Consider the following 14,639-nt stretch of genomic DNA (forward strand, 5'->3'; position numbering starts at 1 on the left):
CAGCTTCTCATTGCTGGAATCATAAGGGACAGAGACCTTTGGATTCTGGAGGCTTTTTCCTTGCTTTCTTTTTTTCATCTTAACATAAGCATCTTTCCCATGGCTACATGTCTTCACAGGGATCATTTTTGAAGCTGCATAATATTTCACTGTGTTAACTCTATTTCAAACTGGCCATTTTAGTTTCCTTTTTTTAACATCCCAGAGGGCTATGATTAAAAACAAAATAACATGTAGCTTGCAAAGTCATTCTGAACTGCATCACTCAGCCAAAGAGTATCCTTTCCTAGTCCTTCCGAGGAACGACAGTTATATAGGGAGACGGAATGCTTATTTGGGGGTGGAGTGGGGTGGACTTGGACTTGCATTTGAAGCCGTGGTGATAGTGGCCTGAGTTTTCATCCTCTCATCTAGCTCCCTCGTTGTCAGCAACTATATTCGCTGACCAGGGTTACTGATGTGGTCTTTGGCCGGAAAACAGACTTTCCTCTCTGTGAAATGAAATGACTCATAAGGAAACAAAACGCAAGGCTTTGACCTCATTTGTCACATAGTCTAAACCAAGATTCTTAATCAGAGGTCCATGAATCGTTGTGAGGGTTTTGGGGAAGAAGCGTCCTGAAAATGAACACACAATTGGACATGTATGCACATAAGTGTGTTTGCAGGGGGAGGTGTCTGTAGCTTCGTCAGATTCTCCAAGGAGGCTGTGGCCCCCAAAACGTTTTTAAAAACAACAGACCTTTCTTCCTCTCTCTCTCCTTCCCTCCCAGCCCCTTTTGGGAGTCTGGGGTTGAAATAAAAGAATCCGAAAGATCTGTGTCTCCATACAGGAAGTCCAGGCGTGGAATGGTGACCATACGATCCCCATCTGGGGAGACTTGGATTCGAACCCAAGCCTGTCTCACTGCCAGCTCTGCGTGTGCGTACCCATTGTGCTAAAGTGCCTTATGGTTGAGAGAGTTGCTTCTCTTTTTACTTCTTTAACCAAAGCCAATTGCGAATGTGTTCAAAAAAGAGGCCCTGCCATGATCATGGCCATCCTTGGTTCTTAACAAGAGGAAATGTTTTGGCCTTGCATTTCTCTCCAGGGAGTTGGCCTGACACAGAAATATTTGTGGTTGGTTAATTAACCATAGGAGATGAGCTGAGTTTATCACAGGAAATGTTATCACTCAAGGCTTAAGGAGCCAAAGAAACTTTGAAATCCAAGAGACCAAACCCAACAGTTCAACCCAACGGGTGGGAGACTTCAACCCATGACTTCCTGAATACCAAGGGGCCTCTTTTCTTCAAACAGATGTTTTTAGTAACAACAAACTATGTGGCACCCTTAAGTGACTTTGGCTTCCTAAATGTGTTTGATTTCCTTTCTCTCTTAGTAATCCTGTCCTGAATCTCCTTAAACACAAGCGTGCATACCTGGAGGCAAGAAGATGGGGCAAAATTCAATCTCAGGTCTCCTTGTTTCCTCTGAGAACCTCTGCTAAGTTAACCACTTATTATTCCTGAAAACTGGCAGCCCTTAAAGGGGAAAGACTTCCTGAAATATGGGAAATAATCATGCAATAAAAAAGGAGTAAATTATTTCATTTTGGACATCTTAGATGTAATACAATATTAAACATTAGATCAATGTGCCTTGTTGACCACATAGTACTGGCTAGGGATCGATAATCAGTACATAGAATAACACTGGCTTTTGGTATAAATGGCAACTTTTTACTGTAGTCCTGGTAAATTAAACTGATTACTCTTTATGGCAGCGGGATATTAGGGGGAAGTGGATAAGTAGGCATTTTCTTATATTTGGGTTCTCTCTGATTGATTCATTCATTCAAAAGAAGAGAAAGCTCTACTGCATATTAGAATACGTTCCAAGTGCTGAGATGGGTCCTGGAGATATAAAGATAAAAAAAAAAGCCCCTTCCCTTGAGGCATTCACAAAATCTAATTTAGAAGGCAGGCATTAAACAGAAGGCCCAAAGGACTGTGTTTGGTGCTGTAAGAAGTGCTGTGGGCCAGAGGAGGGGGTGACGTAATGGAAACAGGGTGCCAGGATGATGGATGGGCTACGCCATGAATGAAGACTAGTTCTTCAATCAGACCCAGGGACCAACACCCAAGAAAATCATGTTGGGTGTTTCCTTAGCTTTTTTCCAGAACTTATTATCATTTCTTAATGTGGTCTAATCAATATCATCGTTAGCATGTAAAAATCTTGACTCAGTAAGTCAGAAAGAGAAAAACAAATACCGTATGCTAACGGATATATATGGAATCTAAAAAAAAAAAAAAAAAGGTTCTGAAGAACCTAGGGACAGGACAGGAATAAAGACGCAGATGTAGAGAATGGACTTGAGGACACAGGGAGGGGGAAGGGTCAGCTGGGACGAAGTAAGAGTATAGCATTGACATATATACACTACCAAGTGTAAAATAGATAGCTAGTGGGAAACAGCTGCATAACACAGGGAGATCACCTCTGTGTTTTGTGACCACCTAGAGGGGTGGGATAGGGAGGGTGGGAGGGAGACTCAAGAGGGAGGGGATATGGGGATATATGTATACATACAGCTGATTCACTTTGTTATACAGCAGAAACTAACACAACATTGTAAAGCAATATACTCTAATAAAGATGTTAAAAAAAACACTTCACTCTAAACACTGCACTGAAGTCCACCTGATGACATATGAGTTATCCAGTAGGGAGGCGGATAGTCTGGAAGATGGACAGTTCTAAATTTTTAGGTTTTATTATTTGGTCTTAACAGAGATTTTTATTAGGTATGGTACTTTAAAGTTTACATATTATTTAAATGATTTTCATTTGATCCTTTAAGGCAAGCAGGAAACATATCCCTAGCCCCATTTTATAGATAAAGCAACTGAGGCTCAGCGAGATTTAAAAATCTTGCCCCAAATCACACAAGCTTCTAAATAAACATAAGTATTTCTTGATGGTTTGGGGGTCTGTATAATAATATATTATCAAGCCGTGGTATAAAAATAACTGACATTTATTGAGGGCTTACTATGTGTCAAGGCACTACTGTAAGTAAGTTATATAGTTCAACTTATTTAATATAAAATCATTCAGGAACTTGCTTTCATAAAAGTATTTTTGGCTTTTTTGCCTTTGCTCATCTTATAGATGAATCCAGATTATTCACTTTCAAGGTTTTCTGGGCAAAAAGCATGATTGCCTTTCCAAAAAAGTAATGAATTATTCAAGAAACACTGAAGCAAAGTTCTCCCTTTTTTTTTCTTTTTGCTCTTGGTAGGATATTTTCTTTTTCTTTCTTTCTTTTTTTTTTTTTTGGCCGTGCCACGCGGCATGAGGTATCTTAGTGCCCCAACCAGGGATGGAAGCCTTGCCCCCTGCAGTGGAAGTGCGGAGTCTTAACCACTGGCCCACCAGGGAAGGCCCAGATACAGTATTTTCATACTCCCCATATAGTACCTTCTTCATTCAAGTATTTGTTAAGTTGAACTTTTGCCTTCTTTTATTGCATTGAAAAAGTTATTTATATACTCTCGTATCAGATATATGTTTTTCAAACATTTTCCCCTGTCTGTGGTTTACGTGTTCATTTCTTTAATAGTGTCTTTTAAAGTGCAGAAATTTTTAACTTTGGAAAAGTCTAATTTATCAATTTTTTCTTTCATGCTTACGTGCTTTTAAGTTCTAAGAGATGTTTTTTTGCCTAAGCCAGGATCACAAAGATTTCCCCTATGATTTTTTTTCTAGAACTATCATGTATCTTTTTTAGCAGCTTTTGGGATTTTTTCTTTATCACTAGTTTTCAGCAATTTGATCATGATGTAACTTGATGTGGTTTTCTTCATACATGAGGTTGAGTGACTTTCTTGAATCCTTGGGTTTATAGTTTTCATCAAATTTGGAATTTCCATCTTTCATTTCAAATTTTTTTCTCTTCCATCCCTTTTCTGATAATCCAATTATGTGTTTTTTGACCACTTAACATGGTCAGTTGTCTCACAGGTCGCTGTGCCCTGTTCTTTTTCTAGTTTTATTTCTCTTTATTTATTGAAAGCACTTCACTTTAGTTTCTTTTTCTATTGCTGCTATGTTTACAATCTCTAAGACCTGCATCCTGTTCTAAAATCCTACCATAATCTACTTTTACTTGTTTATCACTTATTACTTATACATAATTTTCTAATCATTTTTATGTTTTTCACAGATGTCATCACAAGTGTTTCATTTACATTACTTCACATACTTTGGAACACAGTAGATTCAGCCAGATTTCAAAGCCAGAGAATTGGTTTTTAAATATTAGTGTCTGACTCGGTGTACGGTCTTGATCAAGTCTTTAGACCTCACTGAGCCTCAGTTTCTTCATCTATAAAATGGGAAGGAATATGTCTACTGTCAGGTCTAGATATACTATATGTAAAGCACATGGCAGAGTGTCCAGCCTTGAGTAGGAAGGAATACTAGGTCCAGTGCTAGTAATCATTAGTATTCATGCTCCCCTGTGATAGGCAAATCCTACAACAAAGAGTTTTATAAGTTAGTTTTAGATCTCTGTGCCTCTAGCCGGACATCCATGTCTCACAATAATTACAGTTAACCCAAAAAATGTCAGGGGGGGCTTCCCTGGTGGCGCAGTGGTTGAGAGTCCGCCTGCCGATGCAGGGGACACGGGTTCGTGCCCCGGTCCGGGAAGATCCCACATGCCGCGGAGCGGCTGCGCCCGTGAGCCATGGCCGCTGAGCCTGCGCGTCCGGAGCCTGTGCTCCGCAACGGGAGAGGCCACGACAGTGAGAGGCCCGCATACCGAAGAAAAAAAAAAATGTCAGGGACCTAAGACCTTTTTTTTTTCTTTTCCTTTCTTTCTGTCTTTAACCTTTTCCAATTTCCTGTTTGCAAGCATAAAATAGAGCCAGCATTTTCAGTCCGAATGTCTCCCCGCCCCCTCAAGCCTGGTAGAGGTGCTTCTCTACACAAGCCTCCCTTCTGTTTACAAATTCCGCCTCTGAGTTGTGCATAATAAGCATTGGAGAGGCGGCTCAAAAGGACTGATGATGGCTAGTGCCTTTGAAAGCAATTCAGGTCGTGAACAGACGCGCATCTGGGAAGACACCTGTGAGCCTCAGCTTGAGAGAACAAGGCTTCCCGTCAGCGATGTGACACAAATCCCTGTTCAGTTGCTTCTGTTTCTTCACCTCCGTCTTCAGCCTCCTGAGGACGAAGATGAGGTTTCTGTTCAGCTCACAGGGTCGTTTTGAGGGACACGTGTATGGAGGACAAAAAAAAAAATCATTCCTTTTAAAGACAAGAGGATCACAGGCAGGAAAACTACAAGCGTTATTTACGAGGGACTCATATGAAGAAATACCCAAGGTCTTCAGGACTATCTTTTAATCCTTTTTGCAAGTAATACTCCAGAAATGCAGCCAAATGAAAGAAAGGGTCTTCATGAAGTGGGGTTGATGGACCTGTCTGCATCAGCATGGTCAGGGCAGTAATTAAAAATGCAGATCCTGGGGCTCCAGGCTGGACCTACACGTGTCAGAACTGCTGGGACTGGGCCTCACACTGGCTGTAAACTCCCAGCTTTGATAATGCAAGCTTAGGAACTACTGTGCTGAAGAATCATAACTGACTCCATTAGGAAGTGAACTCATGATTTAATTTTTTAATAAAATCAGTGCAAAAAAAATAGAAACTTAAAAGTAGATTAAGATCCATGGTCCCATCGGTACCAAATACACCAGTAGTTTTTTTGTTTGTTTCGACATACGGGTAGCATGTTTTACTTATCACTACTGTGTGTTTTTTGTTTGCTTTTTTTTTTTCATTTATTTTCTTTTTATTTATTTTTGGCTGCATTGGGTCTTTGTTGCTGAGCACGGGCTTTCTCTAGCTGTGGTGAGCAGGGGCTAGTCTTTGTTACGGTGCGCTGGCTTCTCATGGCGGTGGCTTCTCTTGTTGCAGCACACGGGCTCTAGGCGCGCGGGCTTCAGTAATTGCGGTGCGCGGGCTCAGTAGTTGTGACGCACGGGCTTAGTTGCTCCACAGCATGTGGGATCTTCCCTGACCAGGACTCGAACCCGTGTCCTCTGCATTGGCAGGCGGATTCTTAACCACTGCGCCATCAGGGAAGCCCGTGGTTGTTGGTTTTTTTTTTTAGTATAAATGTACATGCTGTCTCCCGATAAAAGAATTTTATTCACAAGCTAGTAATTATCACAAGAATTTAAATATCATCATGATACCATTTTCCGCCTAATTGCCTAACAAATTTCAAGCTTGCCTATGTCAGCAGAATCAAATGTAGGTGACACAGGAAGCATGTGTCTATATTTTACTTAACACATTGTCACAAGAAGGCTGTCTTCCTTCCTGAAGTTTTGCTCAGCACCCTCAAACATTTTACCACCTGAAAATCATTTTGATCAATTTACCATTGCGGGGAGTGAATTTCCACTGCAGAAATATTTTCAGTTTACAAAATTGAAATAGCCATATGTGTGTCTCCTCTTCACTGGGCCTAAGTTGGCGACCGCTTTGACCAAGGGCATACACAAGTCCAAGTCCACTGCTAGCTCGCCCAGTGGCCCTGACATACTCAGGCAGGAGTTACAACTCTACAGTGGGTCCTGTGCTAGCACTGGGCAAATATTCTACTAGTATTGAAAATATCGCACAAGGTGTCAACTGTGGTTTCTTGACTAATTCTAGCATTAGCATCCAGCCAGTGGAAAACGCTGAACAAGGTTCTTGCATCGATGTCTTTGGGAAAGCACCATTTCTGTATATGCAGATACTACCCAGCCCTGGTGGAATTATGCAGGGCATTTTTTTCTGGTGTTCTCTCGCTCTCATCCTTTACTCTCTCAACTCCCAACTAACAAGCGTGGAAGGAATGCTGGAATTAGCACATTGACCCCTCATGGAACCATTAGTTGAAATGTTGATGAGGAGATGATCGATGGAAGGATCAAACCAGCATCACCTGAACCCAGATCTATCTTAGCATCACTGAAGCGGTGCCGCTGGACAGTTGGGCCTCCAGATAGGTTGTGACACAGAGCTCATGTCACCCCCATAAGGCATCCCTACCAGGAAAAGATGAACCTGAATGTAGTGGACCCCGCAGAGTTAGTTCTATGTATGAGGAAGAGGTAGATAGAGCAGCAGGTTGTGAGCCACCACGAGGATGCAAACTCCAGCACGCAGAACATTCCACAGGACCACCACTCTGGATCTGATAACTCAGTGGCATGAAACAAACCTAAGCAGGGGCTGGGGGGCAGTTCCAGTAAAGATGACTTGAGAGAGACTCAACCATCCCATAGAATGTGTGAAGCTTGTTTGAATCCTGGATAGGACAAACCAACAGCAAGAAGGCATTTTTGAGACAACTGGGGAAATTGATTACGGATTGGATGTTACATAAAACCGCAGAATTATTGCTCATTTTGTTAGGTGTGATAATGACATTGTGAGAAAATGTCTCCATGTTTTAAAGACACGTGCAGAGTATGTGGAGGTGACACGGCATGTTTCAAGCCATGAGTTTCATTTCATTTCAAAGTTTCAATCCTTTATTTATAAAATGATTTGTCTTAAAACACCTAAAGTACTTCAATCAAGAAAACAATTTCTAAAGATAATTGGTGAATCTAGGGGGATGAGTATGGACGTGTTCATTATACTCTTTATTTTTGTATTTAGAAAGTTTTCATTAAAAATAGTTTTAATCTAAAAAAGTGATATCTGAGCCATCCGTTAAGGACTACCTAGTGTTTTCTTCCAGGTGGAAGTGATTTCTTCTTGCTGAGCTCACAAGACCTCTCTTCTGTATGTCACCTGCCTACCCTGATTGTTGTGACTTAAGTGTATGTCTCACCTCTTATCGTCCCCCGAGAACGGACGCCTTCCTTGTTTCATCTCTGTGTCTTCGCTGTGTCTGACACAGTACACGGTTGACAGTGACTGAATGAACACAAGAATATAGTTTCTAAGAGCCAACACTGCAGCTGATTTCATGATCACATGTGGGGGGAGCGATATGGGCAAAGGTGATGTAGCGTCATTCAAGTTAGTTATCCTGAACTTGAGACTCAAAAAATAAGTTTCAATTCAAGTTCTTTGGCCTCTTCTTTAGTTTAGAGTCATAGGCCCATCACTGTACTCTGTAGGAAATGGGCATTGCACTAGTGGATTCGTGGGGGGCAGGCCTTGGAATGCTTGGAAGTAGACAAATGTTCCACGAGGGCAGAAGGAACTCGCCAATGAGAGGCTGGCGTCTCACCACGATGTCCAACACTCAGGATGGGCCCTGGGTCTGCACACAGGCTTACCTGTTCCAACTTGAAGCTACCCACCCATGTCTGGCAGGTTAAGTCAGAGGGTAGAGCTTTCGGCTAATAACATGGCAGTGTTTCCAGATCCCAGACTTAGGAACCAGTCAGAGGTGGGTGTAAGGCTGGCTCCGCAGCTCACTAGCTTGACGTGGCTTCAAGTCTGAAGTCCATCTCATCTGTAGAAAGAAGGTAGCACTGCCTGTCCCACAGTTACTAAAGGAAATATTATTGTTGATTATTTGTATATGTGGAATAATAGTAAAATATTTATTAAACACTATGGGCCAGGCACTGTTCTAAGATGTTCCAGTAGCATGTAATAACTAATCTAATCCTTACCACGCTCTGGGAGCAGGAACTGTTACCATCTGGAGACTAAGAGACGGAAATGTTAAGCAACTTACCCAAGGACACACAGGTCAAAAGTAGCGAAACCAGGATTCAGAACTCAGCATTCTTGTCAACGGTGCCCCATGGTCTCTCTCAAACAAGACAGTGTTCATGGGGCATCTGGCTCAGTATCTGGCACAGGGGGACCACTTAACATATGACAGTACCTGCTATTTAAAAGAATAGACCAGAGTCGCAACATTGTAAATGAACTATACCTCAATTTAAAAAATTAAATTAAAAAAAGTAAACCAGAGTCAAACTGATTTTTCTGTCATGCAACCATGTGCATTCCAGGATTGATTTTATGCAGAAGATTTTTTCTACCACATCATCCTCCTGCCTCTCAAATAACCTGCTTCTGGAGCAGCCAGTTCAGGTGGAGGGACTCAGAGCCATCAACACTTCCCGGGGCCACACGATAGCCCGCCATCCTCGGTGGCCTCTGTCCCCCACTTACCGTCTCCACCACCACCCAGGCTCTCACCCCCAAAGGAAAGGTTAGGAAATCCCGAAGGACCCCAGTGGTAGCTTAGGGCACCATGAAGCTCTGCTCTGTCACCCAGTTCATCCTCTAGTTAGAATTTATTTAGCACCCTCTCTGCTCTCGTTCCTTTCTGACCCTCATCTTGTTTGGTCCACATGACAACCACGTGATTTACGTACGGGCTGTTGGTCCTTGAACTCTATAAAACCTATGTAGTTGTGCATTATGGATCAACATCCCCAAACATTTTCCATGTGTTGAATTCGGACTTGAGCACGTCAGCTGGTGAATGGACTGCCACCCGCCTGCCAACAGCTCCGTCTTGGCAGGACAACCATTTTCATCTGGGTAATAGAGTTTGCACAAGTGTTTTAATGTTTTGGTGCATCTGCCCCCTAATTTTACACAAGTAGTCATTGGAAATACGCTTGTAATCATGGGTAAGTGCATAATTAAAAGACATCTGTGAAAGGCTAAAAATAGACAAAGATTTGCCAAATAGGCAAGACATAATTGACACGTTATTAGTTTTTGTTTAAAAACATGCTAAAGATATGGCATTCCATAAAGCCAGGATCGGGATGGAGGAATCGCACCCATAGGGCATGGCAAGCAGAAAAGTGCACCGAAACCTGGTTTAATTTCCACAGAAACAGAACTGCCCCTTCAGCCCCAAACAGGAAAGTCCATTGTTTGGCTTTTTTAGGCATTCACCTTTGAGTATGTTTTCTCAGGAAGTCTTTATGTATGAAAACGAGGAGTAGTTTCATACTTCCCAATTTTATAGGTCAGGAGACTGAGCCTAGGTGATGAGGTGATTTGCCCAGGTTCACACAGTCAATTCGTGGCTTGCTTTTGAGCCCAGCTTGCTTGGACCACCCACTCCCCCCAGAGCCAGGGAGGAGGGAGATGGCTGTACAAAGCTCTCTGCCTGGAATTCCAGACCTCCCCCGTCCAGCAGCTCCCTAGAGGGTTTTCCTCCCGGCAGGAGGGCTTTGAAGGCAGGTGAAGCCTCCACAGCAGAGAGGACTGTGTGTCTGAGCCTGAGCTGTGGGCCCAGGGGATGGAGCCCCAGGCAGGGCACCCATGTCCCTGATTTGGGCAGGGAGGTCGGGGGCAGCATGGGGGCTGAGAACCCCCTCCAGCACCTGGCTCTGTCACCTTCAGTGTGACCTTAACAAGCCACCTTGCCACTCCATCCTCAGCTGTGAAATGAGAATAGAGTAAGTCCCCTACATACGAGCCGTCCAGCTGAGAACTTTCAAAGACGCGAACGTGCCTCTGTATGCCAGCTGTTGTACTGTACTACTGTACTTTTCAAGGTACTGTACTGTAAGATTTAAAATGTTTATTTTTTGTGCTTGTTTTTTATGTATTATTTGTGTGAAAAGCATTATATACCTATTACAGTACAGTGCTATATAGCCGACTGTGTTAGCTGGGTACCTAGGCTGTTTTGGACTTATGACAGCTCTGTCGGACAGGAACTCGTTCGTGTGTAGGGGACTTACTGTAATTGTAACCACCCTATGGATGCTACATGAATATTGAATGAATCATATATGTCAAGTGCTTTCATCCTGTGAAATGCTGGCCACTGTAAATAAAGGGTTTCCAGTTTCTCTATTTTTAGTTACTGCCTCTGCCACATCCCCTGCCAGGCTGAGGCTGTGTTTCAGGTTTTGTTTGTTTGTTTTTGCGGTACGCAGGTCTCTCGCTGTTGTGGCCTCTCCCGTTGCGAAGCACAGGCTCCGGACGCGCAGGCTCAGCGGCCATGGCTCACGGGCGCAGCCGCTCCGCGGCATGTGGGATCTTCCCGGACCGGGGCACGAACCCGTGTCCCCTGCATTGGCAGGCGGACTCTCAATCACTGCGCCACCAGGGAAGCCCCTGTTTCAGGTTTTAAGCGTCTCCCCGGGGGCCTACATTGATCTCCCTGCTCTGGTTAAGGTGGGCAGCGGCGTCTAATTCATTTCAAATAAACAAGCAGAGGTCGCCTCCCCCAACATCCCCTCCTCTTTCTAACCCCTACCCCCTGCACTACACACACACACACACACACACACACACACACACGGGTGCATTTACATGCTTGCTCTGTCATGCACTCACAGACACACGCAGGTGCACGTGTGTGCACTCTCTCACACATACACACACACACACACCTCACATCCTTCTCCCATCCATCCTTCCCCGCTGGGAGGAGGCCAGTGCCCTCTAAGTGCAGCAAAGCCCCCCGAACACCCAGGGAGCCGCACGTGTTGCCTTGGGCTTCTGCGTGGACGCTGCGTTTGTTTCCTGGCTCCACCCAGCCTGAAACTGCTAAAATATCACAGCGGGGTGGCAGCCCGAGCACGCGGACACAGCTCTGCTTGTCACATGGCTTCCTGCGTAACTCAGGCTCCAGTCAGAGCCTCTGGGGTGGATGGACCCTAGAGAACCGATGTGTTTATAAAACCCATGGAAAAGCATCTGCATACACACTGCTAAGGAGTCAAAGGACGAGGAAGTGTAAGTAGTGGTGATTTAATCTGAGGAATTTTACTTCCTGTCAAGTTATGTAGATGTTCAGTTCTGCTATTTAAGTGGACATAAAGGTCTGCCCAGGAAGTTTAAAATTGGTGGCAGTATGGTTGACGCTTCATTGCGCCAGGAGGCTGGGTGGGAGAGGGAGGAAAGGCCTGAGGCCCAGGCAGCTGTTCTCCAGAGCTGGGGCTGACCCGGGTCCAGGCCTTACGCCCCCTCTGGTCCCTGGCAAGTCATTCACATCTCTTTTCATTTTCTGCTTGTACCAATAAGATTATGTTTCCTGTTAAAGGATTCAAGGAATATATAAAATCATAAGAAAGAAGATAAAAGTCACACGAGGTCTCATTACTTGAGATAAACAATATTAACACTTTAGGAAATGTCTTTTTGGAGTCCTGCTTTGCATTAACACCCACACACGCACTTTTTAAAATTTGCTGTTTTTTCTGTTGGGTGTGGGCGTGCTTCCTCCCTTTCTGTCTCTGCCTCCCCTCTGTCTCTACCTCCTCCACCAATCACCAAAGTAAACACCTTCGTGTTTATCCTCCCAAACCTATTTCCATGTAATATAAAAACACGTGCATGTGCCTACATAGGGGTTTCTTGTCTCATTCTTTGGTTTTTCCGAATATGGGACAGCCTCACTTTTCACATCCTGCTTTTCTCACCTAACTATATGTTGTAGCAATTCCTCTTAGCCTCGCTGGTAAAGATCTAACATGTTCTTTTTGATAGATGCATAATATTGTAGAGACTTTTAAAGTGCAGATTTACTCAACAATTCCCCAGTTGGTGAGCAGTTACAAAGTTTCTTTTGTTTTGTTTTTTGTTGCTACAACTATTGCGGCAATAAACGTGTTTGTATCTCATATATTCCTATATAAGGATGTCTTAGTACACAGTGAGATTCTTGGAAGTGGGATTGTAAATCGAAAGGTATGTGTAGTTTTTCATTTTAATAGAACTTGAGAGATTGCTTTCTACAAGTTTGGCAATATTTCATATTTTATTTGTTCAATATTTATTAAGCACTTACTCTGTGCCAGGCACTGTTTTAGCAATTTGGATTAACAATGTATAATGCAAAGATCCCAGACGTCACAGAGGTTTCATCTTAGAAATGGAGTGGGAAAGAACAGATGAAATAACAATAATAAATACTTTTGTACCAGAAATGTAAGAAAACACAATTTTCCTTTTCTTTACCATCAACAATTGGTATTACCATTCCTCTTTTTTTTTCTTTTTTTAACATCTTTATTGGGGTATAATTGCTTTACAATGGTGTGTTAGTTTCTGCTTTATAGCAAAGTGAATCAGTTATACATATACATATGTTTCCATATCTCTTCCCTCTACCATTCCTCTTATATATTTCCCCATCTTATTGATGCAACGTTCTTGTTATTTTGATTTTCATTTTCCAGTTGGTAAGTAATTTCAACATTTTTCACATGCCTATTTAGTGATTTGGATTTGTTTTGGATGGATTGTCTATTTATAATTTTTACTCATTTTTCTATCGAGTAGATTATATGCTAAACGCATACTTCTGGCCAAATTTCATGACCTCTGCGTATAAGTGGACATTTGTTTGCCATATGCTTTGCAAATCTTTTCCCCAATCTATTGCTTATCTTCATGATGGTTTCTTTTACTGTGTAGTACCTTTAACATTTATGAATCTGTCCTTTTGTTATGAACATGTCTTTTTGTCCTCTCTCAGCTTCCAGCTATTCCATCTTTGTCAATTGTTATCTCCAAGCTCTGCGTCATATGTATGGTCTCCTAAATTTTCTTCCAATTAAAATTGTTTAATTTTTAATATATTTTTTCAATACACCTGGAATTTATTTTTTTAATATGGTGTGAGATTGGCATCCAATTGTATTTTGTTCTAGGTAGATAGCTATTTCCCCAATACCTTTTATTAAAATAAACCCTCAGTTCTCCACTGAATTAAAATGCCACTGTTTTCATATATGCAGTTTCCATACGTACTGGAATCTGTTTGCATTCTAATTATTATGCGTCACTGATGATATGTCTATTCCCATTCCACTTTCAGGCAGGTTTGATTTTACTCTCCTTTTTCATAATTTTAAAGCTAGGGTAGGACTTTATTTGGTCATAGAAACCTTCAGATAATGTTATCCAATTAAAAATTGTAATTATTGAAAGTACATTTAATTTATATTGAGAACAACAAATAAGTCATAATCAAGAAAGAGAAGAGATGAAAATAATTACAAAACAATACGATTTAAAACTTCATGGTAAATTGGAAATGGAGAGGAAATCAAAGATGTCCTATAAATCATATAAATTATCAAAGTGGTGCAAGAAGGAGGAAAAGTGGCAACAAATTCCTGTGGAAGAAACTGGAAATTTATTTAGAGATCTACTATGAAAAGGGTCCCAGGAACAGATGACTTACCAGCTGAGTTCCATGTAGTCTTTAAAGAACAGATAACCCCAATGTTATTAAACGATTCAAGATCATAGGAACAAAGACGAAGAGATCCCCGGTATGTTATGAAGCCAGAATCATCTTAAGGTTAATTCCTTATAGACCAATCATGCTCAGGAATATAGATTTTCATTCAAAATAAAATATTAGCAAATAGGACCCATCCGTGTATCCAAAAGACTAAGGCACTGTAACCAAATAGCTTTTTGTTTGTTTGTTTTTGTTTTTTCGCGGTACACGGGCCTCTCCCTGTCGTGGCCTCTCCCGTTGCGGAGCACAGGCTCCGGACGCGCAGGCTCAGCGGCCATGGCTCACGCGCCCAGCCGCTCCGCGGCATGTGGGATCTTCCCGGACCGGGGCACGAACCCATGTCCCCTGCATCGGCAGGCGGACTCTCAGCCACTGCGCCACCAG

This window comes from Globicephala melas, chromosome 6 (assembly GCF_963455315.2).
Source record: "Globicephala melas chromosome 6, mGloMel1.2, whole genome shotgun sequence".
Classification (NCBI taxonomy): Eukaryota; Metazoa; Chordata; class Mammalia; order Artiodactyla; family Delphinidae; genus Globicephala; species Globicephala melas.